The 27,116-nt window shown below is 39.2% G+C and overlaps 1 long non-coding RNA gene across 1 annotated transcript in view; it reads left to right on the top strand.

Annotated features, from left to right (window-relative positions):
- LOC122807024 overlaps window positions 1–27,116 on the top strand; it is a 1,044,555-nt gene that overhangs the window by 440,791 nt on the left and 576,648 nt on the right. The window contains exon 2 of the long non-coding RNA XR_006365578.1: window positions 25,877–26,014. This is a non-coding gene — a long non-coding RNA (uncharacterized LOC122807024). The remainder of the gene's footprint in view (window positions 1–25,876; window positions 26,015–27,116) is intronic.

Here is a 27,116-nt window from a genome sequence, read left to right as displayed (position 1 = left end):
TAATAGGGGTACTATCATTCAGAGAAGTTGTCTGGCCCCCAGTAGATGGATCTCAGAATCTGCCCCTTGCATTCATGGGTAGAGAGGTCCACAAGGGGGGGTTGGGTAATGGTGCTCACTGGATACATGATTATTATCCTCCTCCAGAGACTGGTATGTCAGTCACTTCAACTCAGTGTCTATGTGGGATCATTGTAGAGGCATAGGCTAGTACCACCACAGCCATGGCACAGATAGTGAGTGTTATACAGGTTGAGTGTGATGACCTACAGGAGTGCTTGTCTTGTGTGTGTGATTGCATGGGTAGACTCAGTCACACACTAGACTGTGCAATGTCTTATCTGGCTTGCCAGTTATGTGCCATCCACAGAGCTGATCAACTGCTTCATCCGCAGGTGGTAGCCAGCATGGCTATGGAAAGCCAAGATCTTGCCCCCACAGTACTAGCAGTTCCATGGTGACAACTGTTCTAGAGATGTCTACTCTTAAGAGAGGCTGTCCCCATGGTCATGACCATTGTCATTTTGACATGTCTCATAGCAGACATTGCTCAAGGTCAGCCAGCACATCAGCATCTATCCAAGGTTGTGGCACATCCAGTGCTACTCCTCATAGAGATAGCCCTCATGGGTGGGAGGTGTGCACAGGCTGCTTAACCACTGCCATGCATGCCTGGACCTCTCCAGTTGTCTGAGTCACAGTTCTGCAACTACTGCTGAGGTCGTTTCCCTGTAGACCCACAGTCACACCTTCAAAGCCATAGTACATCAAACACTTGGCTGTAATTAGCAGGTGTTACATTGAAGGTCCCCCTTCCCCCCAGTACTAATATTTCACAGAAAATGATGCTTTACTTCCATATTCCTCTGCAATCACATTCATACATGTCCCTGTGAAAGACGCACACTCCTGTGCTCCTTTCTCCACCTATGCAGATAATGATAACTCTGCCCCATTCTTTGTACATGGTTACTTTGGTTATCTGTCTCTAATGCACAGTGTGGTCAGCCTATACATGGGCAGCACAGTTTGGTGTTGGGTTTGCATACACAATTTCTACCAAAGTGTATCTGCATTACTCTTGTATACTAAGTTATGAAGCTATGTGCAAGTCACTACATCTTTGATAGTGCCACAGAATACTGTGGCCACCTCTGCCTGGCATAATCATCCCTGGCAGCTGGCTCTTCCAGTGATTCCTTACTTGACTTAACCTCTTCTCCTGGTTCCGCTGGGAACTACTGGTCCTGCAAGTGTCCACCCTGCTGTAACTGCTGTAATGGCTTCCTCAGCATAATACTGTGTAACAGTGCACACATGGACTCTATTTTAGCATGTGCAAGGGTCATATTGTGGAGCATCGCTGAATGAATCCAAGCAGTGAAAGTGTGACTTCAGCAGCATAAACAAATGCTCAATAATGTTCTTTTGCTTGTGATTGTGAATAGTTGTGCCCATGGTCTGTTTGATTTTGCAATTTTTTTTTTTTTTTATGGGTGACTTCAGCCAGAGTTCCAGGGTATATCTGGCATGATCAACAACATGTTCCTGTAGGATACCACCCCTCACAAACCACTGGTATGGGTCACAAGTGTGCTATATGTGGAAATCATGATAACTGTCTGGTTAGCCTGTGCATACATTGTAGATGATACCCTTTGCATTACAGACCGCCAAGCAGTTGATGACTCAATACCCTTTGCTGTTCATTTACTATTCACATACCTACTTCCCAGTTTACCAGATGAGGCCTTTATTTCAGTGTGGGTACAGTTTTTGGCCCCAGTATTTCAGATAAATTGGCTATATAATAGAAATCCCCCAAGGTGGTGACTCTCTCCAGTGAGGTATGTATTAACCACACATGCTCCCCCACATACTGAAGCATGGCATTAGGAAACTGATGGAGTATTCTTAAGGCAGTTGCCTGAGATACTCCCCAAAATATCCCCAGAAGGTCACTGGAAAGTCCCTGTAGCTTATTTATGTAACACCACATATACCTTGGTAACCATTGGTATAGGTTCTCTAAAACTCTCAAGGGGTTGCAGATGAAGCTAAAACATGTCCACAATTGCTTGAATGGTGCCACATCTACAGAGTACTGGTCCTCAATGTCAGCGTAGTGGAGACTGTGAAATGTTAAGTGCAATTGGATGACCATGCACATCTAGGGGTAATGTCATGCACCATTTTGCATGGCAGCAGCAAAACAAGCTTCTAGCAGATGTACATTTACTAAAGCTGTGGCAGTCTCTAGCATTGTTTAATGATTCACTCACTATGAACATGAACATTTGGCCATATTCAAATATAGAGTGGGTGCAGCTCTTTTGAGTGTTTCTGAATCATTCCATCTTGTGTTGCCTCACTAGCATACAGAGAGATGCTCATAATAATAATAATGTTGCAAACTACCATGTCATTATACCATTAGAGTATACTGCTCCTGACTGTCCTGCTTGGCCTGGCGACATTCTGCAGCTTATTTTTCTGAACGACACACAACCTGCTTGGTGCCAGTCGTTGTGCAAATTTACTTACTATCATGAAGCAAAGTTTTGTGAATCCATCCTCATGTCTAGAAATAATAGGGAATGAAACACAAATTGGAATTGCATGAATATAAAAAAAGTGACAAAGAAATCCAGGATGTTGCAATGAAGGAGCCATATAGTTAAATAATTAATGTATTCTGCACTAAGTGTAGCTACAAGCAGACCCAGATCCTGGTAAAATGGGGCCAACGTCAGAGATATATACCAGAGGACCTTCAGCCATGTCAATATAGCATTACTTAGCTGTTTCACTCTTTACTTACCATAAAACAATATTCAAGTCTGTCAGCATGCATACTGTTTTTCTCTCTGCTTTTACAACAGTCACAGTGATTTACTAATCCAAACAAAAAGCTGTCAAAGACAGACGTAGCACAGGCAATTAACTTCTCTTCCCTTGAATCTTACATTAATTGATATTTGGTAAGCTATTAAACTAAATAAGCTGTGCTGGGATTCATAGTTAAATAACTTATAGTGAAACACATTAAACAATTATGTGATCAGTAAAGATATTCAAAAGGCAATGTGGCTCAGCACACAGGATCCAAATGCCCCCAATCAGGGGTAGCCAGGGAGCTCTGTCTTATGAAGTGACTTGGTCAGAATCCCATAACAGACGAAGGAAGAATTACAGAATCAGACCTTGCACTATATGAATCAGCACTTTAACATTTTATCTGCATTATATACCAGACAATCTCTGCTGTAGCCTAACAGAGTGCATTTCACATCCGTATGCCTGGGAAAAAAAAAAAAAATATATATATATATATATATATATATATATATATATATATATATATATATATATATATGGAGATAGATAGATGTAGACATAGCTATAGATACAGATATAGTATAGGTATAGGTATAGATACATGTACATACATGTCTGAGATTCTTGGGCCTCCACTGAAATTAGACTCTGTCCTAGTCAGACTTTCCTGGTCAACAAAAGTTAAATAAATAAATATGTATTCAAGGTTAATATATTAACATTAAACTTTCATGCTGTTCAGTCTAATCACAATCAGGTAAACACACTGACAACAGTCAACAAAGCAAGGATCTTACCTAAAGAACATGGCTGATATGACGATTCGTTTTAGTACAATCTGTTCCAGCCTTCCTTCACAGCAATCAAGTATTTCACACACACACACACACACACACACACACACACACACACACACACACACACACACTCCCTCTCTCTGATTTGACCATCAATTACAGAGTGCTGTATCACTGTGTGTATCTCAGGTGTTTGCTTGTGATACAGTCAATGAACAAATACATAAATAATGATCTAGAAATGTATTTTGGCTCACAGTGGTGAGAACCATACAGTGCAACCCATTGCATCTCCATGCCCTCCCAAACATTTAGCTCAAGAATCAGACAGAGATCTACAATAAATATTGTTCCTATATTCTCAGAAATTTGCTAGTATAACAGGCGTTGCATTAACAATCATTTTCTGAAGTATAAGAAAACACTAGACAGGAAACAGCTAGGATAAATACTCCACCAAGGTACAATAAAGTCATAAAAATCCACAAAAAATGGTGAAGTAACCAAGGCACAGAGTATCCTAGTTTAAACACAGTCCAAGAATGAATGAAAAGTAGGTAAAATCCAAGTTAAATTTAAATTTACCTTGGATTTTACCTACTTTTCATTCATTCTTGGACTGTGTTTAAACTAGGACATTCTGTGCCTTGGTTACTTCACCATTTTTTGTGGATTTTCTGAAGTATATAAAGTCTACATCAGCTTACCAGAAAACCACACACACACACACACACACACACACACACACACACACACACACACACACACACACTCGCTCACGCTCGTGTGACTGAAGACCTCAAATATCTACTGAAGATCAAGTGGATATATATAAAAATTGGACCTGAAGTGTATCTTAGCTAACTGCTGTCAGAACCATTCAGTGCAACTATTACAACTCTCCTCTGCCTTATCAACGTCTTAGCTAAATAAACCAAGTTAGAGACACAAACTCAGAAATACATTTTAAATATCTGCCTTATAAAATTAGGAAGTGGCTAAAGCAACAAATGGTACATTAGCAAACATTTTCTGAAGGATACAATGTATGAAACCCAAATGACTGTCATGTTTTAGTGATTGTAGGCCACGGCAATTTGCTAGAATGCCACTGTTTTACAAGGAACACATCATACTATCCCTCATCTTCTTTGTTCAAGAATTCTGGATTAAGCCACAAAGGCTCCCAAAGAGCCACATTTTAAATATTTTTAACTATTGATTAACCAGTTAAACTCACTGGACAAAGTGTTCCCTTTCAGGAGTGACCAGGGAGCACTGTCTGGTTAAATGACTTGCTCAGAGTCACGCAGTAGGGAAATGGAGGTGGAAGGAATCAGTCCCTGTATTTTTGGCTATAGAAAGCAGTTTGTTAACAGCTCGTAGCCTTAAATGCCAGACTTAAAAAAAGTTAACAGAACAAAATTCTGCATTATCTGAAGAATAAGGACAATGAAACTCTAATGGCTGGTCATCATTGAGTGACTGTATTCCTTGGTGATTTACTAGAAAATGAAACATTTTACAAAAATGAAGGCAAAGATATGAGCCAAAATCAGGGAAGTTTTGTAAAATCAGGTAATGATGAGAAGCATAACTATTCCTTGTGGTTTTGGGCATGGAGACACTCACATACACACACACACACACACACACACACACACACACACACACACACACACACACACACACACACACACACATGCACACACACACACGCACATATGCATACACATAGAAAACAAACACACATTCACTCATACACATCCGCTGATTTGTGGTACTGGTATTTTCCCAAAAAACTTTGCTAGTGTTGAAAGTCAGGCTTGTCCACTACTGGTGAATTTTGATTGTGATGAGATCCAGGAAGTCTGTCATTGGCTGTACATTTGAGCCAGTGAAGAGTAAAAATCAAAGCTCTCACATGTCAAAGTGTATTACTAGAGTGGACCCAGATTTACATTGTAGCTCTGGAGTTGAGAGATGTGGATTTGGCAGTTTTGGCACCTAACAGCTAGCTTGAGGCCCTAGACATCTGCCTAGGCCATCTTATGCTGTATCAAGCCCTGGTTATAAGCATGATAAAAAGAAATTCATGGCATTTAATCAGATCTGTTGGCTGTGCAGAGGTAAGTAGCAATTATGTAAGAATATGTAATAGAAAAAATGAGTGTTGTGTGGAATGTGTGTATTATTAGGTTCATATGTTCATAGGTAAGTACTAGGCTATCTTCCCAAGGGCATTTATAAGCCTATCCAGAGTGTGTTGGCTTTTGCCACCCCCTTGGATTAGTTCCTTATGCCTCTGACCAGCAGAGCCATTATTTCCCTGTGCCTCTTTCCAGCAGAGCCACTGCAGTGATCCCCGGGGTAAATTTTCTGTTTCCCATCCACCCTTCAAGGTTTCTCTTGAAGAGTGCTAGTGAGGGGCACTACCTGATGTATACTGGAATCTTATTCCCAAGCATGGGGAGTCTCTGGGTCGGGAATCTATCCCTCCAGCACATCCTGTTTATTATTGTGGTAAGGTTTATATCCCTAGAACGTGTGTCTCTCAGGGATTTGTTTTTTTGTTTAGTTGGAGCATATCCATCAATTCTGGGTTGGACATGGCCTTGTATGTCAAGCAGAAATCACCTTTGAGTAAGCGGTATGCGGTATGCAACCAAGTACAGCTGGAGTTTCTTTAGTCGGGCTGCAATTAGAGCTAAACTTTGGATAAAAGTGTTTGTGTATATTGGATATATAAAAATCATGCACATTAATGAAGAAAGTAGTGAAAACAGTTTTTGATCAGCCAGTTCATTGTTAATGGCAAAAATATTGTAGTTAAACTGGAAAGAGGAGAACTTAGTTAAGTCACAAATTAAAGTCCTGTGTTAACAATTATTAATATGTGAGCCCATCCGTCCCTGCACAATCCCTTTTTCCCATTTTTGCACATTGGGTGGGGGTGTCACTTCAATACTGGCAATCATCTGAAGCCAAGGTTTACACAGCCGGATGACTAGCTTACCACTGTAGTTTTTCCACACCACACAGTCACACACACTCTCACACACACACACACACACACACACACACACACACACACATTCTCACAGCTATGGCCAATTTAGAGTGTCTAATCCACCCATTGCATGTCTTTGGAATGTGGAAGAAAACCAGAGCACCTGGAGGAAAGCCACATGAACAAAGAAAGGACATGCAGATGCCACACTGAAGGTACCCTAGCCAAGAATCAAACTGGGGAACCTCTTGCTGTGATACAACAATACTATCCACTGTGCCACTGTGCTTAAGAGTAAAGCAAACTGTTAAAAAGTAATTAAAAGTAATTTCAAGTTGTGCCTGCTAAATGTAGTAAATATATTAATACATAAAATGCAGAAACATTCACAGATTCACTAAGGTAGCACCATGAGTGTTTCTAAAGCTGTTTCCTCTGGCAGTTTTCAGAATGTACTTAATGCAAGTCAGAATGGTGAACTTATAACATTGTAACATTTTTAAGAGTCAAACAAGCATGCTGCAAGCAGCAGACAGGGCAGATTAATTCCAAAGCTAGTACATTTTATTGAAGTAATGATAACTTGAAATAATATGCAAAAGTATATGTACACAGAGGAGATGTTTATTTATGTAGAATCCATTACTTAGACTGTAGAGGAAACTCTAAATGCTTATTAGCAGTTGTGTTTTCAGAATACTTCTTAAATAGATATTTTGCGTCTACTGCTGATATGTCTTGGTTCAACAGGATGATATAATTTCTTTTGTCATATCACATCATTCCATACCATATGATGTCATTTTGCAGTCATGATCTCAATACTGGAAAACAGAAACAAACATTACCTTTGTGTAATGAATGAATTGGAAACTCTTCTCTGTTGGGTATCCCATTTCATTTTACTGCCTGTTTCTAGTCTGCATTTAATATTGATAGAAGTTTTTATGAAATGCAGTATTCTGTCCACATTCAGGAAATGCATACTTTCCAGAAAATAGTAAGGAACTTCTGGCATTTAAGATAGTCTATAATTGTATATGGGCTGCAGATGAGCAGATAGTCAGTCTGACATTTACAGTGAAGGAATTCCCTTCCCCTTTCACATCCTTTCTGTTCTCTTTTCTCCTCTTCTTGCAATTAGTATCTGCCTGATATTCTTCCACTACAGTAAATTATTTAGTCAGTCTTTCACTACTTTGTTCTAGCATAAAATCAAATATTGTATTGTAGGTAAAACACGAATGCCTGCACTGGGGGTGTAGCGGGATGCAGTAGTTTCTATAGTCCCAGTTACCAAAGTGTGAATAACGGATGGTTCATGAGTTTGACAGTGTAAGGAGGGAGAATGGTCATGCATGGAAGGAGGGAGGGAGGTGTGCTGCTTGAGGGTGGTAAGGACATCTAGCTGACATCAGCCCTTTGTGGAAATGAAGATGGCTTCTGAGCTGATGTCTATGGCACATCCCATTGTTTGGACTTTATTGGTCACACACAGCATTGATTAAGAGTTAGTACAAAATACACCAGCAGGCAGTGTAACATTGCCGCATGTTCCTTGATCCTCTCCCCAGCCCCAGACATGAGGTCAGAATTGAAATGGGGATGGTAGAATATATAAAGTAGACTTACTGGATGAGGAGATGATATGGGAGCAGCTGATGTCATTGTAGGGAGTCGGAAAGAAGTGTAAAAAAAAAAAAAAACAGACAAAAGATAGATAAATGGAAACAAATGAAGGTATTAACCAAGCTACTCAGTGGTATGAGAACAGAAATGTTAACAGCAGTCTTTAAAAGTTAATGTGCATGCAGAGCAAAAAAAAAGAAAGGGATAATTATTATATATTTTCTTTTCTTTCTTGGTTTTGATATGTATACAGTAAAATAACCAAGCTTTGCGTATAAATAATAGAAACCTGTCACAAAACATATGACAATTAATGTGAATGTCCATAAAGATGCATTTAAAAAACATATAATGAGCATCATATAGAACTGAAGCGCTGTCATTTTAATGGATGTTGGATGAGATTCATAGTGATGTATTACAGAGAGGAGGATGGCTTGCATCATATAAGGAGAATACACCGCAGCGCTAGATAGACACCAATAACTAGGCAGGGCTTACTGTATGAGAAGGCAGAAAACTGGGCTTCAAAGAGGTAGTTAATGCAGAGCATAAATCTTGTACACAAAGAAGACTGATATAGTCCAGACTAAACAAAGAAGACCTGAGTAGTAGTCTCACACCTCATTGTGTGAATCTCATGAGAATGTATTGAAGTGTTATATCAGGTAAAGCAATCAGCAGCAGGCAATGGCAGACTGCCACTGCATACTTCAAAGCAAATGCATAGCGGATTTAATAAATCAATCTAAGAGTAGCTATTGAACTGGGAACCTTATTGGTTTCTTAAAAAGGTGGAAAGGTGAATACAAAATTGAAGGAAAAGGAGTGTAGTACATAACAGAGACATACTTTTCCTTGTGGTTGTGTGTCTGTGTGGAAAGGTGCTCATTTCAGTGGAGATCATGAGGGGAATAAGGGAGGGGGTGAAAGACATGAAGCGATAGAAAATTAGGGGAAGTGTAGGAAGGAAGTGTATACAAACACACAAGGATTAGCACAGATAAAAATGGCTGTATCTGCATACACAAAGGGGGGGGGGGGACATGAGACATACATAGACAGAGTTTAGATTAATAGCTGAGGATAGGTTGGAGTATGGGCAGAATTCATCTACCAACCAGATCACAAGGGCATTAGTTGTATCAGCAATTGAGATCATGAATCTGAGTGACCAGTGGCATGGGTCACACCCAGCTCTGGTGGCATGATGGCATGGGTCACACCCACTTCCGCTGGACTGATGGCATGGGTCAGCCAGGCCAGAGAGCTCAGTACAGATGTCTTATATACTATATGTGGGAATTAAGGGCACTGCCCTGTTTTGTGCAGACATATGGGTCATCTGCCTCTGAGTGTTTCACAGTACTTGGCTGTTGATGTAACAGTAGTCCTTCCTGTTATTATAACTGTTTCTGTAAATATCTGGCTGGGTCTTTACTGCCACATGAATTCAGTCTATAGCTTCCAGCACTCTACAAATAAGTAAATCTAAGATTGTAAACTTATAATGATATTAATTACACCCCATAACAAAGCATTTTTTCCTTAGGAAGCCCGAACTTTGTTATAACTACCTATACTACACTACATATAAGTATATAGGTCCAAAACTGCTTTACTAGTATTGTTTCAAAATGCTCCCAATTAACTCTATTTTTCCATCTCTCTTATACACTTGACTACCAGATAGTACCCTAAGTCACTGAATAATGTGTACATAGTATTATATACTAAAATTACATGGTAATAAAAGAAGCAGACAAGTCAACAATGCTATATACTTCAGTTATTAAATACCACTAAAATATACAACGAACTGAATTGTGTTCAGCTATAATGTATATCAGGCTAAGTTTAATAGATCTCACTAAAGCATCCAATGGTAATGTGTTTAAAAATCAGTGCACCAAATGTTAATTTTCCTCTTCTCCTTTTTGAGTCTGAGTCTAACATCACATTATTTTATGAAATGTTCTCTCGGTTTCTACTTTTGATTGTCATTTACTGTATTTGCAGTCCTCCTAACTTTTATATCATGCATTTCTTAAATGTTTGCATTATTTATATTAATGTATTATTGTTAATGGAGCTTTTCTCCACGAGCCTCCGCTAAAAATGGGCAACCTTTCCAGTTAGACTTTCCCAGTAAACAAATGTAAAATAAAATAAACATCAGAGAGGTGTGCAATATCACAAACTGCATGAATGGTTGTGAATATTTCTCCTGTTGTCTTGAGAAAGATGTGCTGATCCGCATGTTGCAGCAATTTATTGAGTAGCATATTGAGTAGTGTCTATGTTAATGCCCAAGATATAGGCAACAAGCCTTTGGATTGTCTCTGGAAAGTCTAGAATAGTAAGAATGACACGTCATACTATCCACTGGTATGAGAGGTTTATGCATTTCACCATTTCCAGTTTGTGGGTCATACATCAGCCAGCATTTATATAATATCTTCATCTACTCAAAAGCAGTCCGATTGTTGCTGGTCTGCCAGCTGGTGGAATGTAAATCTTTGGAAATATCAGTGTCATTAGCATGAGCTGCCACATTGCACCACTGGAAGCACATTAGCTATACTAAATAAATGTGGCTGAACAATAGCTACTGGTGCTGCTCCAAGCAGTTTCACTCTTGCAGCACTACAAATGTCAGCATGCCTTATAGCTCAATATTCGTATGCAAACCTTCTCTACTTTATGCCTGACAACAATGAATTATGATTTCCTTTCACTGATCCTCATTTACAAGACAGCATGTACTTATTAGCGTAATGAATTTTCATTTGTATGTTGGTATACACTCATCTGCATAGCCCTTCTTTTGTACCTTTTAGCTCATTGCTTCATAGTGCTATTAATGTTTAATTAGCCATGTATTCTAGATTATAGTGCACAAACATGCTGCAGTCTTCTCAAGTTTGTCAATGAACATCAGTCACTGTCTTAACAAATACATATTTGAAAATGGTTTTGGTTACATTAATAGTTCAAATGCAAAATCTTTGTGAGTTTACTTTTATAGACAAAGAGGCTTTCCACAGTAGATACATTATTTATCTTCAAATTCTGTACTACAAGAAATTTCCTTTTTTAATAAAAGCAGGAAACGTCTTATAGTGAATTATCACTTATGACATAGGCAATCATACATTTATATAAATGAAAACAAGCCATATTAACATAGCTTCAGTTGCAAACATTATATATCACTTAGAATCTTCTGTACAGTCATTGTCAGGCAAACATTACATAGCTCATTCAATTGCAGCCTTCCCTTAAACCTCATTCCTCCTTCAAGGCATTATTCTGCATGTATTGTAGTCTGAATGGAATTTATAAAGTCTGACAACTCATTATACTCCTAAAAATATGTTCCCAATTACCTCTTTTTTCCCCATCATACCTCCAACATTTGCAATTTACCTGAGGAAAAATTATTTGGAGTCAGCTTGGGTTAAAAATACCTATGCAAATACTTCCAAAGATTCTAAAACTTCTAGACTTTGTTACATATTTTTGAGAACCATACATATATCCTCCTATTGTTTCTTTGTGAACTGCTTATCCAGGCTCTCTTCCCAATCCTTTCTAACCTATGCATACTGATTTCTATAGTTATCATACAGTAGTTTATATGCTCCGGTAATTATCCCTTTTTATAGGTTCATAGGTAGGTACTAGGCTATCTGCCCGAGGGCATTTATAAGCCTAGCCAGAGTGTGTCGGCTTTCGCCGCCCCATTGATTAATTAACTGATCCTCTGTCAAGCAGACCCAATGAAGTGATCCCAGGGGTTTATTTTCTTTTACCCATCCACTTATCAAGGTTTCTCTTGAAGAGTGTTAGTAAGGGGCTCTGCCTAATGTAGTTTGGAATTTTGTTCCAAAGCATGGGGAGTCTCTGTGACAGGAATCTATCCCTCCAGCATGTTCTATTTATTGTTGTGGTGAGGTTTAGCTCACTAGAGCGTGTGGCTCGCAGTGACTTGGATTTCTTTAGGTGGAGCATGTCCATCAGTTCTGAGTTGGACATGACTTTGTAAGTCAGGCAGAGATCACCTCTGAGTAAGCGATATGCCACTGAGTACAGCCAGAGTTTTTTCAATCGGGCTGCATAGGACATATGTTTGAGGCCAGTAATCCTCTTGGTGAGGTACTTTTGTGGTCTCTCCAGCTGTTGGAAGTGTCTTGTGAGGTACATCCCAAATGGGGCATTGTACTCTATGATGGGTCTGATGAGTGACGAGTAGAGGGGTACTATAACCTCTTTATTTCTAGATGTGAACCCTTTAGTAATTAGATGGGCCACATAGAAGGATTTCCTAAGTACTTTGGCAATATGATTGTCAAAGGAGAGATTACTATCTACCTGGGTCCCCAGATTTCTTATTGCCTCTTCTGTATTAAGGGGGCTGCTACCTATGTGGTAATTTGTGGGTGTTTTGTTTTTCCCAAACGGGATGACTATGCATTTTTTGGCATTTAGCTTGAGGCCATGACTTTGACACCAGGTGTCCGTCTCAGTAAGACCCTTTTGGAGGATGTCAGTGTCAGCCGGTGAATCAATTATGGGTCCCAGATTGCAGTCATCGGTGAACTTGATTAACCATAGTCCTCTTGTGTTTGCCTGTACATCTGAGAAGTATATGTCAAACAGTAGGGGTCCCAGGACTGAGCCTTGTGGGACGCCACCTGTGACTGGTTTAGAGTCGGACCTGGAGCCCGCTATTCTTACAGTGTGAGTTCTGTCTGTAAGCCAGTTGGTAACCCATCTTGTGACGTAGGGGTTCATGTTCATGCTGGTGAGTTTTTCTGTAATACCTGAGTGGGGAATGATGTTGAAAGCCTTGGCGAGGTCAAGATAGGCTGTGTGAACCACCTTTTCCTCATCTATGGCCTTGGTGACTGTCTTGAAGAAGTCAACCAGGTTTAGTAGGCATGATCTGCCCTTAACAAAGCCGACCTGCGTCGGGTCAAGTGTTTGGAGGTTCCCAATGTCTTTGTTAATGAGTTCCATGGTGATGCGCTCCATAGCCTTGCAGAAAAAGCTAGTCAGGCTTATGGGGAGATAGTTACCAGGGTGCAAGATAATAATAATCAGATAATAAGCAGCTTCTGTCCTAGATTCTTTGAAAAACTCTACCAGTGCTGGTCTTTCACTTAGGATCCTCCTATTCCTTTCTCTTTGCCTATACTCTGATATCAATCCTTGATAGGGAAGGCAATCTCTAGCCTGCAGTCCAAATTAATTCTGGGCATCTTCCCATTCTATTACCTTTCCCTATCTAAATATTTGACCCCAATAACTTGGTTCCTTTGGCAGTTATCTTCAGTAAATTCCAGCATCCTCTTGCCTGTTCTCTGTACACCTAATTCCAGTCTTCCCTATTAGCAGAATCTCCTTTCTTCATTTCCATGTTGGCTTAGCTCTTAAGATTACTTTCTGCTACTTTATGAATATAATATTCTGTGTGATTATCGCTATTCTCCTTAAGGATTCTGCATCAGAAATCCCAGTCTTTCCTTATGTCAGGAGTTTCCTCTCTGTTCCATCATCATCCTTTTCCATGTTGAATTAGAGCTTTTTGCTTGTGCTATATGTGGGAGCCTTAACTGTTTTTACTTTTTCTAGTGGAAGGATCCGATTATCCCACTTGAATCTTGCCCTCTTTCCCTTCCAGATTAAAATCCTTCAACTCTTTATTATTTGCTATCCACAGCTTCTGTGGTTGATAAAAATATGTCAGACCTCTGCATAAAATTAAAGGGGCTAACATTTTCACTACTTGTATCTTGCTATCTATATCCATAAAACAGAACTTCCACTTTCTCAGTTTTTATAGGTTCATAGGTTGGTACTAGGCTATCAGCCCTAGGGCCTATACAAGCCTAGCCATAACAATTCTCTGGCTATTTCTTCCCACGCTATTTACTTCCCTGGACCCCTGTCTAGCAGGGTGACTGACATGATCCCTGGGGTGAATTTCCTTTCTCCCATCCAATCATCAAGGTTCCTTTTGAAGAGGGCCAAAGAGGCACTTTGCTTGACATGTATAGGCAATCTGTTCCAGAGTGTGGGGAGTCTCATGGTCAGGAACCTATCCCTCCAGCATGTTTTGTTTATTGTGATGACAAGGTTTAGATCCCTGGAGCGCGTGGCTCTGAGGGATTGGGATTTCTTTAAGTGTAGCATGTCCAACAGCTCTGGGTTTGACATGGCCTTGTATGTTAAGCAGAGATCGCCTCTGAGTAGATGATATGCGACAGAGTATAGCTCGAGTTTTTTAAGGTGGTCAGCATAGGACATCTGCTTTAGGCCTGTGATTCTTTTAGTGAGGTATTTCTGCGGCCTTTCCAGTTGTTGCAGATGTCTTGAGAGGTACATACCAAATGGAACGTTGTATTCTATAATGGGTCTAATGAGGGATGAATACAGTGGGACAATAACCTCCTTTTTTCTGGATGAAAAGCCCTTGGTGATGAGGTGTGCCACATAGAAGGATTTCCTGACTGTTGTGGTGATGTGGTTATCGAAGGTGAGACCACTGTCCACCTGTGTCCCTAAGTCTCTTATCACACTTTCGGTGTTTAGTGTACAGCCACCTATATGGTAATTCACGGGTAAATGTTTTTTCCCAAAGGGGATAACTATACATTTCTTGGCATTGAGCTTGAGCCCATGGCTCTGGCACCAAGCATTTGTTTCTGTAAGGCCCTTTTGTAGAGTATCCACATAATTTGGGGATTCATTAATGGCTCCCAGTTTGCAGTCATCTGTAAACTTTGTTAGCCAGAGTCCCTTAGTGTTGGCCTGTACTTCAGAGAAGTAGATGCCAAACAAGAGCGGTCCCATGACTGAACCCTGAGGTATTCCACTTGTCACTTGTCTGGAGCTGGATTTGGAGTCGGCTACTTTTACAGTGTGGGTTCTATCAGTAAGCCCATTAGCAACCCATTGGGTGATGTAGGGATTAATGCCCAGCTTAGTAAGTTTATCTATGATTCCAGAGTGGGGGATGGTGTCAAAGGCCTTGGCAAGGTCTAGATAGGCTGTGTGGACCACCTTACCCTTGTCCATGGCTCTGGAGACTGATTCAAAGAATTCAGTCAGGTTTAGGAGACAAGATCGGCCCTTCACGAACCCAAACTGGGTGGGGTCCAGTGTTTGAAGGTTGCCAATGTCTTTGTTTATAAGTTCCATGATAATACGCTCCATGGCCTTGCAGATAAAGCTCGTCAGACTTATGGGATGGTAGTTTCCGGGATCCAAGGTGGATCCCCACTTTTGGAGTGGGATAACTGTAGCTCTGCGCCACTAAGTGGGCACGAAACCCGAGGTGAGGCTATGATTAAACATGACACTTAGGTGGGGTGCCAGGTCATATTGTAGTTCATGTAGTACCCAGCCCGGGATGTCATCTGGTCCCATGGATGCTGTATTCTTAGCTTTGGAGAGTGCGTTTTTTTTACCTGTGTGGCCATTATTAATAAATTTGGCTATCTTCCGTTATTGAGATGGGCCATTTAGGGGGTGAGGGGGGTGAAGTTGGCACTGAATCAATCTGCCAGAATATTGGCAATATCCTTGGGATCAATATATTTAATGCCATTCTGTTTTAGCTCAGAGCAGATCTGAGCATTGTCATTTAGATTCTTGACATAGTTATAGAATGCCTTGTGGTTGTCTTTGGAATCTTTGACAATTTTATTTTCGTAACTAGCTTTGCAGGATTTTATGAGGGATCTCAGTTTCTTACTGAGACTGGTAAGGGAGTTTTTTGCATCCTGGGATTTTCCTCTTTTCTGCAACAGTTTCTTCCTTTTGTTGTAAAGTTTGTTTATGGCAGGGGACCACCAGATTGGCTTCCTTTTTTTGGATGAGAGCATCTTGGTTCTATTTGGGATGGCATGATTCATGCATGAGCGGATGTGCTCGTACAGTGCTTTAGTGTAGGATTCAGCAGTTGAACTTTCAGTTCCTGTCTGCATGGGTGTCATGAAGTTTGTCACTTCTGACTTGAGTAGCATGAAGTTGGCTTTAGAGATGTTTTTTATGGAGGTTTCCTTACTGGGGGTTGGGGGTGGGATGTGGATATTACGGGTGATTAGCTTATGGTCAGACCCGATTAGCGAGGGGGTGACCATAGGTGTGGAGCATCGATTTCCCATGTTGGTAATGACCAGGTCTAGGATATTGGAGCCCTTGCTGGGACTATGGATTAGTTGATCCAGGGCAATGGAAATTATGAATTTTTTTATTATCTTTTGTTTAGTCTATTCCCACATATCCTTAGTTGCCATAACAGAATCCTTTTTAACCCATACTCCTAAGTACTTAATTTTATCATGCCCCCATAAATATGGGTATTGCTGAACCAATTCATGTATGGGTACATAGTTTACAGCTATTGCCTTTGTTACATCTTCATTATGTTTATATCCCCCAAAAATTGAAACTGTTTCGGAATGTTCCACAATACTGAAATATCCTTTTCTGATTTTATCAGGTGCAAAATAATATCATCTGCAAATAAAGCCAACTTTTCTTGATTAGCATACCAATTATATCCTTGAATTTCAGAGTCCCTTATATTCTTTGACAATGATTCTGCCTTGTTCCTCTGCTCAAGCAGAACTTATCAGAGAGGAGCCCTCTGATTTATATCCGCATAATTAACCTTATAACTTTTTCAGGGTGTGAAAATGCTTCCATTGCCCTACTCAAAAAATCCCAGATGACTCTGTTGAATGCTTTCTCTGCATCAATACCCACCAACAACAGTGGTATTTTCTTGAATTGTGCTTCTCTCTAGATCATTATTGTTCTATTGATGTTGTCAATTGTTTGCCTGCCCTGCACAAAACTACATTGATCCAGATCTGTCAATTCGGGCATCACCTTTGATATTATTTTAGTTATTATTGACAGAGACACTTTATAATCACAGTTTAGAATGGAAATGGGACTGTATGAAGCTGGGTCTGATGCAACTTTACCATCTTTAGGTATTACAGCCACCATGACTTTCTTCCTTAATGTTGGTACTTTTTCTTTTGTTCTACAACACCTTCCAGATCTTTATTGCTTTCTTCCCTGCTAGCTTCCAAGCATCCACAGAAATATCTTCTATTCCTGGAGAATTTCCTGGTTATACGTCATCATTTTTATCTTATCTCCTACTATCCTAGCTGTTAGTAATTGAGCCTCATCTATCTTTAACCTTGGCATATTTAATTATTCCATAAACATTTCCATTTATACTTTTTCTTGATTTCCAAATTTCCCTAATTTATATAGAATTTTATAACACCTCGCAGCAAAAGGTTCTCTGGTTTGATCCTCGGCTGGGGTGCCTACCGCGCGGAGTCTGCATGTCCTCCCTGTGGTCGCATGGGTTTCCTCCAGGTGCTCTGGATTCCTCCCACATCCCAAAGACATGCTGTAGGTGGATTGGACTCTCTAAATTGGCCCTAGGCGTGAGTGTGTGCATGTGTGTTTGCCTTCTGTGGAAGGTTGAGTGCTGGGCTGGCAACTCGACATTGTAAAATTCCGCTGCCAATTATGAGCGGACAGGTGATCCTCTGTGGTGACCCCATACCAGCAAAAGCCGAAAGAAGAAGAAGATACAGATTTTCATAAAATTGCTAAAATATTTCAAATACCTTCACAGGATCTCTTTTTTTCCCCTTGTTATAGGCTCCCTAAGCTTGACAACAACTCTTTCTACTTTCTGTTGCCTGAGCCATTGTGCTAAAAACTTTTGAGCTCTGGAGTTGTTATCAAAAAAACAGTTGCATAACAGCAATCCTTCCAAACTCATGCATGTTATCCAGGTGCGTCCCTTATTTTGTCTTTAGCACTCTGCAGTTGTGCCTCTTCTTGTTCTGTGAGATTCCTTCAGTCCTTCTAAATATTTCTTGTTACTTCTTAAGCACATCTTTTTAATTTTATCTCTATCCTGTTTTTAAACTCCACTTTCATTTTCGCCTACTTCCTGGGTATATATTCAGAATAAATTTCTATCTTCCCTAATAACTCCTGAATAATTTCTACTACCCATTCCTTAAATTCTTCTGTGTTTAACAGATAGGTGGGAAAGTGCCAGGGTCTAAATTTTATTTCGTTACCCTCCATTTTTTATTTGAGTTATTATTAGCGAGTGATCTGAAATATTTATTGGATGCATAGCATAATTTTCAATTAAACAGACATGTTCCTGTAAAATATAATTTCTGTCTTTCCTACCTCAATCTTTGTACCTTGGAGAATAATATATAAATTGTCTTCAAGTTCCTACTAGTGAATTCACATCTTCTATGCCAAATATTTTGATACATTTCTTCAAAACTCTACCCTCTTCTGTTATATTTTCCCTTCTAGGCCCCCCAGATTCATCCTCACTGTTGCAAATCAAATTCCAGTCCCCACCTATAAGTAACATTTCCTGGTGAAAGCTGATTATTTCTTCCAGAATTTTCTTAAGCTCCATTGTAGCAGTTTTAGGTGGAATAAAAAATACACACAACTAATCCCCATGGCATTAATAATAAGATTTCTATACAAAGTTTATTAGTTAATAAAAACATGTATTATTTATTTTTTAAACAGTATATGTTTTAACTGTGTTTTAAGATGATGTGTATTTCATAGGTTTTGTGTGTCAAGTAACATGTGGACACTTTTTTGATATATTATTGTACTTGTTGCTTTTAATTGAATGTTTTTGTTTAATTAATCACTAGATGGCAGTGTGGGGCTGAATTATTTAAAAGTATGATGAAGGGAAGTGTGTGTGTGAAGTTCATAGTATGTTACTGGACAAAAGCACTTATTTAATTGAAGTACCATGCCTCTCCTTCTAACCATCTGGGTTTTTTGTGTTTTCAAGGTTTTAGTTTATGTAAGAGCTTTTTCTATGAGAGTTATGGAAACTGAAAGGTAAAGCAGGTGGAGTTGTCTGTATGTGTATTGGAGAGGTTGCAGTTAGGTGAGTTTTGTGAAGGGAATGTAGTAGGGTCTAAGGTAGGGGAAGCTAGTTGTGTGAAAGGGGATGTGCTAGCTGAGTTTAAAGTTAAGTTGGCTATGCATTCTATGACGTATGCATTGAAATAGGTAGCTGTTTGAAGAGGGGGAATGTCTGGATATGAGCTGGGATAATTTTTTTGTACCTGGGTAGATGAGAGAGGATGTGGAGGACCAGAATATTTACGGTTGTTTTTATGGCTATCTTGTAGGTGAGTACAATAAGACTACTTTTTATATTTATTAACTTGTTTCTTGACTTGGTTTCATAGCTGTCTGAATAGTTGCCAATTTTTGTCATTGTTATTCTTTTGCCAGCTAATTCATGCTTTGTCATTCATAAGGAGTTTGCATTTGTTGGTGAGCAATAGAGTATGGCTGTTATTAATTCTTTTTGCACACTGTGGGGCTAAGTTGTTAAGAATATTTAGAAATGCTGCATTAAAGTATTCAACTGCATCATTTAAAGGGAATCTTTTTAGGAAGGACCAGTTTACTGCTTTCAGAGCTACAATGAAAGACTACTTGGAAAAACAGGAAAGATTGCCATTACCAGTAGTTTTGAGTTTATGTTTCTTTGTTAGTTGTGTAATACTCCTTTGGGTATAAACTGGCAGGTGGTTACTTAGTGTATCAGGGAGGGTACCTGAGGAGGTAAAATTAGATGGGTTGGTAATCAAGATCCAGTCCAGGATAAATTGTTGGGAGTTATTTTTGCCATATCTTGTTAATCTATTAATACATTGAGTGAATCCAAAGAGCTTCACGTTGTTGATTGATGGATTTGTGGGTAAAGTCTGCCAGTCAATGTTTACATCATCCAGGAGGATAATTTCATTTGTGATTGTATCTGCTGCCCAGGATAGTATGTTTTCAAGTATTGAATGTTATATCCTTGGAGAATGTATAGCACACAATCCGTATGCTCTTGGCTCTATTAAGTTTTAGGAATGGGATTAGGATTTCCACTTTTACAAAAGTTGGGACTGTGCTTGTATAGGAAATTACTGTGAGCATATTTTGGAAGATTATACGTTTTCCAACTGCTTTTTGATGTGTTCTATCAATCCTAATAATATTATAATCAGGGTAGTATTTTAACATCTTCTATTTCAGGTTTTTGCCATGTTTCTGCTGTGGCTAGGATGTATGGTCTGTGATGGGTCATCCAGATGCAAAGATCTGAGATTTTGTTGCATATGCTGCTAATGTTTAAAGCTTCTTCTATTTCTCCAGCCTTTTGTTACTTGAGTTGATATACTCCTTCAATGTTTCATTTTTTTAATCAGCACCGAGCACATTTGACTTATTTTATTCCTCTAGATTACTAGAAGTCATGTCTTGCATCAAAGCTGCAGGTTAAACTGCTTTTTCTAAACATCTGCAGGATTCTTTCAAGCCAGTGTTTTCTCCTTACCTTTTGTGACTGATTTTCTTTAAGGTTATCTAAATTTTTTCTTTGCTGGCACCCAGGAAGTACACTTGCTAGCTAGTTACTGAATTTTATCCAAAAAAGACAAATTAACTGGCTCTGTTTTCTGAGTTTCTGTTTTTCACACTGTGATATCTGAAATTAAGCTGCTATTTGGTGTGCAGCCATCTTGGAAGTCTACAACAAATTTCCTTGGTATGATTCTAATGGCATTATTTAGTTATTTATTTGAATTTTTGACCAGGGTAGAGCAATAATCTTTGTGGACCTTTTATAGACTGAGCCCAGGAGTGCTGCCTGGTTATGTGAGTTGCTGAGAGTCACATAGTTAGGCAAATGGAGGCATGTTAGCAATGAAGGTACAAGCAGGAACTGAGAATGTGGACTTGGTACTCCACATCTGTTGTTGATAACTGTGTATGCATATGAGTGTGCGTGCATTTGTACATGCATGTGTGTGTGCGTGTGTGTGTGTGTGTGTGGTGTGTGTGTGTGTGTGTGTGTGTGTGTGTGTGTGTGTGTGTGTGTGTGTGTGTGTGTGTGTGCGCGTGCTTGTGCATGTGTGAGCGTACCCGGGTATTTGTGAACATGAGTCTGCACAGCTGTGTTTGTTAAGTATCTCCATAACCCTGCATGATTGTATGCATGCACAAGGGATGTCACAGACTTTTTCCCAGTTAGCACCAGTAACATGAAATGAACTAATGGAAAATGTAAGGATAATTACAGACCACAGTATGCCTAAAGACATACACATTTATTTAAATAATTTGAATCTGTTGCACAATGTAGACGTAAATCATTTGCTGCTTAGTAAGCATTATAAAATAAGCTATGTTATCAGCAAGCCCAGTCACCAAGATAATATCTTATGTACAGTGATGAAGATGAAAATATGCATTTCATTTTAAACTACACTTAGCCAGAATATTCTGAGCAGTTGTAACAAAAATTCCAGATTAAGTCTCTTTACTACTCAGAATAGATGCAAACCATGCTCCTGACTGCACTGAGCAGTCTAGCTTATTATACAATAAATTCTAACACTGCAGTGCCTTTTTCAAGTTATATGAATTGTACATTTCATGCAGTATTTGCCAAATATTTAGTGTATGTTTAAAGTGTTGTATCAAGCTGTCAAAGTAAAAAAAAAAACTTGTAACTCACTTAACTGTGTATTGTTTGATTTTATTTTATTTTTGCCATTTTTATGTATTTTACCTTATTTACTTTTCGGTCAAGTAATTAAACTGATTTGCTTCAGACCCTTTTCACCCAAAGACAGAGTATGCAAGGCAAGGGTATATACTTGGAAAACCAAAATGACAGGTGAACATACAAATATGCATAGACATTGACCAGAGGTTAGAACTGGACCATGAAGTTAGACAGGCAAAAAAGAGAGCCACTGCGCCTCAGTGCTGTTCATACCAAGGTTAATTTAATTTTTTTTTACTGCTGGCAGGCCCGGGTTGTGGGTTAAAGTAGTCCTTGGAGCGGTTAATTACTAAATAAGTAATTCATTGGGATTTGCTCTAGTTAGTCCCATCTTGATTACAGTACCTAAAATGCAACTAATAGAATGTAAATAGACCTAGCAAATCAAAACCAAGAACATCTAAAGCTATTACTGCTCAAAGCTTGAAGTCTAAACAAAAACCTCCACTCCCTAGAGAATGGTGATGTCTGGGCAGTTACTAAGACATGGTTGGTGGAATCACAATATCAAAAGGCTGCATAAAAGAAGGGAAAAAAATCATGGCAAAAATTAGGAGGTAGCACCCAGTAGAATAAAATCACTCTCATCAAACTAAATAAATAACTTAGAGGACAAATAAAGTCTACCAAAGGGAAATTTCAGATAAATTTGGCCACCGAGGCCAAGGACAACTACAAGGCATTCTTTAGCTATGTCCGCAACCTCAAAGGCAATACACAATTGTGTGCATAGCTCATTTTAAATGGAGCCACCTATACTGAGCTAGAAGATATAGCAAACCTACAGCTTTAACCCTCTCTCCTCCTCAACCTTCCATCAGAAAATATCAACAAATATAATTCCCCTGCTATCACTAAGGAGCAGGTCCTTAATGTTCTGTCTTGGGCCAAGAACACTGTATCAGTGGGCCCAGACAATATCTCAGGATGTCTTCCAAATAGTATAAAATATGATCTATCAGGCCATCCTGAATTGCTGTTTAACTGTAACCTCCAAACAGGCTTTGTGCCTCATGAGTGGAGAACAGCAACAGTCATCCCTTTGCACAAATGTGGGCCATCTACAGACCCTGGAAACTACAGACCCATAAGTGTCACTAATCTCGTATGCAAAGCCATGGAAAGAATTATCATAGAAATGATCAATAATGACATATGAAACCTCAGGGCACTAGACCCAACCTAATTTGGTTTCATCAAGGGCAGGTCATGCCTACTCGACCTGGTAGACTTCTTGGAGAAGGTCACCAAAGCAATGGATGAGGGCAAAATGGCCTATCTTGACCTGGCCAAGGCATTTAACACAATCCCCCCACTTGGACATTGTTGACAAACTTAAGAGGATAGGTATAAACCCTTATGTAACCTGGTGGATAACCAGCTCCCTCACAGACAGGATCCAGGAAGTTAGAATTAGGAAGTCCACCTCAAAAAAGAGGCCAGTCACAAGTAGACTTCCTGGAAACACTTCTTTTTGGAATTTACTTCTCTGAAGTCAAGGCCAATATCAATGGCCTCTGGCTGACTGAATTTGCAGATGACTGCAAATTAGGAGCTGTCATTGAATCACCCAGTGACACAAATGTTATCCAGAAAGGGCTGACAAAGAGAAACAACTGGAGCCAGAGCCATGGACTAAAACTAAATGCAAAAATAATACATAATAGTATCCTTCAATAAGTCATCCACACCTGGCAACTATCTTATTGACAGCACACACCTAAGAGTTGACCCAGTAGTCAGGGACTTGACGACACACATAGACAGTAATCTAGCTTTTGACTGTCATGTGTGTACATGAGTGAGGAAAGCATTCTATGTTGTGCAACTTATAAATAAAGGTATGGCATCTAGGTACAAGCAGGTCATTGTTCCACTGTATTTGTTATTCATCAGACCTATTATTTGTTATTCATCAGACCTATTATTGAGTATAATGCTTCCTTTAGTATGTACCTAACCAAGCATAGCCAACAATTGGAATGTCCACAGAGGTTCCTCACTAAAATAATACAGGGCATAAGTAACATGTCCTATACAGACCGCCTCAAGGCCCTATCCCTGTATTCTGTCTCCTACAGGCTGTTGAGGGGAGACCTGGCAAACAAGGCATTGTCAGACCCCACTATGATGGACCTCCTCTATATCTGCAAAATGAACAGCACCAGAATTACCCATTCTAAAGACTTCAACCTTGACTGTGATATAAACAGGACCTGCAGGAGAGACAGGTATGTATCTCAGAGACTACCCCTTCCCAGTTTTTCTCTAATCCAGTTCAAATATAACCTGGACAATTGGATGGGGAACAGAAAATTCATCCCTGGTTTGGCACCTATCTCTCTAATGGACACAGGTAGCCTGTAAATGGTTCAGCTCCCAGGTGCCTGCTTGTAAATGTTTCACCTCCCATGCTTCTGTTACACTTATCAAGGGTACAAACACTTGTCAGAGATTTGAGATGCATGGCTAATCTTAAAAAGACCTTTGTGGTCATTAGCCTTGTAAACACCTATGAACCTATAAAATATCTCAAACTGCCAAAAATTGCAGCCTCAGAGAACTGCCAGTAAAGAAATCAACAAGCATCAATCCCACACCCTTACTCTGTATATATACTAGTTCTGAGCTCACACTGGCTCGGAGAAGATGAAAAAAAAGGTGAGTAAAACATAAAACTCAGATTTTCCCTCTTCTCCAACTGCCAGAACTGAATAGATAGCAAACATCTATGAGAGGCCAAGTTCCAACAAAGTTGAAAAAACAAAAATACAAATCTTTACTCTAAAATGTTTCATCTTTAGATAAAATATCACAAGGTCAACTGTATTGCCTCCATATAAATGTGTATATGCACGTGCATGTGTGTAGTCTGGTGTCATTGTGTGTGTGGAGTATGCACTTCTTTGTGTATTTGTGTGTGCATGTCTGTCTGTGTGTATCTATATTTGTATGTAAAACATTTCAGTGAGGTACTGCTAAAGAAAAGACAAGCAGTTGATTTATACACAGTGTCCTCTGTATGTTGACATGGAGATCTGATCATCAGTTGTCTGACCATCGCACACCCAGCACTCCAGTACATTTCTTACCCAAGTTGTGTACTGCCTACTGCAGTGAATGTACTTCTACACAACAAATCATCTACGACTTTGATCACGTACACCATGGCAATGAGAGCTCTACAGGCTGATGCTGTATGGGTGCTACACCCCGTGTTCTTAAGTGTCATTCAAATGTCAAGCCAAGGTTACATACCTCCCACAGAATGAACAATCTAGCATTGACCAGTCAATCCCTTCCTCACCTCCCAGCTCTGCCATACACAACAGCCAGTATGTGACAGTGATCACCTGTGAAGTGGTCAGGGCTTAATCTCTCTGCATTGCCAGAGCAGGTTTTCCCAGGTAGTTTTATGAACAGATGGATGTCTTAATCTTTGTGTAAGTGAGCCAGCACATGATGTGTGTAACACTGGAAAGGTACTACCTTCAGCAACAGGACTGTAATCAGTTTAGGCTGTATTTCCTATAGGGATTACCCCAATCTTTCTTTTGATTTAGTAACAAACAGCTATCTTTGTAACAGAACAATACATGTCTTAAGATGAAAATGCCAAAAGCAGCTTATGTACTGACATGTTTAGCTGGTCTTTTGTTGCATTTTTTTATCTACAGACAGTTTTTGCTGATGCTTGTCCAGTTATCTTTAAGTAACAGATTGCTGGAAATAAATTAAATACAATATAAACCCTAATGTACATGATGTACTTGTGTCTTCTGTTGTAGTTGCTAAAAATTCAAAGGACCACGTTTTACAGCTCACATGTGTAAATTTGGTGCATTTGCATAATTTATCCAGTAAAATTTATTCTCAAGGCATGTAATCCAGCAAATAACATGCACCTTTCTTTTTATTTGCTAGGCAGCACTGCCAGGAAGCTCTTGCTTTCCTGGTTAAAGGATATAAGTGTAGAAACACTGTCAGTAAGAAGGAATCAATCCACTTACACTACTATAATTGAAGAATTACTAATAACTATTAGTTTGGAAGACTGAAAAAGTAAGTATTAGTTGTTATTATGACTTTATCTGTTAGAAGAGAGAAGCATGTTCAGTTCTATACACTTTGCATGAATAAACTACAATCTTTCTTGTTAATGTGTGATCCTTATTGTCTGTTTTAATTATGTGATATCATAGTATTCTTTAAGAATTGTCTAGTGTTTTTATTCTCAGAGTATTTATTTTCTATTTTATAATGAGGTAGACTGCAACAATGTGCCTTTTCTGACACAAAGACCAGATATGCAAACACAGGAATAGAGTGATACAATTGTATATGGTATAAAATACACACAGAAAAGTAGGTACATTATGTATACATGCATACATTATGTATACATGCATATTTACAGTGAGTAGCCTTAATACTTAATGAAAACATTGGAAATGCATTACAAAAAATAAAGAAGATAGGTAGTGGAGTCAAACTGTACAGAAAGTCACAAAAGGTGTTATGGAAGAGGCTAGCAAGCATTAGTTTATAGCTGAATTGTTAACATTTATCTGTGAAGAACTCACAAGCAAGAGTCATTATGGACTCTTTCAAGAACAGCTATTCTGATATTCCCATGAGTTTCTTTATCCCCTAAATCACTGAGAAGGTTGTTCCAAATGACAGGTCCAAGTCTTAAAAAGGCTCTTTCACATATAACTATGTTAAAAGAATGTCTGTGCAGGGAAATGGTCTGTATATTATTTTGTGGGCAGTTTAAAGATGAGCAAAGGTAATGTGATTAGGTAGTTCTAGCCAGCTGTGCTTCTTTAGTGTTAAGCAGTTGTGCATATGGTAGGATGCATTAGCTGCAAACTTGGCTATTTTGTTAAACCATGCATCCAGTTTATTTAGTAGGGTGGCTTGAATGTTGATTAATATGGATGATGCACAGAGAAGGGAGGGGAGAAGGAAGACTGATACTAAGGATTTTCTTGATGAGTCTGCGGTTAGGGTTTGTTTCAGTTGAGAAAGACATTTTCGATGAGTTTTCTTGAAGACCTGGGTGATATGTGGCTGAAATTTTAGGTTATTGCCTATAATAACTCCTAGTAGTTTGGTATTTGTTACAGTTTCTATGGTGATGTTAGTTGAAGTAATATTAAAG

This window comes from Protopterus annectens, chromosome 7.part0 (assembly GCF_019279795.1).
Source record: "Protopterus annectens isolate FY-2018-M chromosome 7.part0, PAN1.0, whole genome shotgun sequence".
Lineage (NCBI taxonomy): Eukaryota > Metazoa > Chordata > Ceratodontiformes > Protopteridae > Protopterus > Protopterus annectens.
This window is presented reverse-complemented; position numbering and strand designations above follow the sequence as displayed.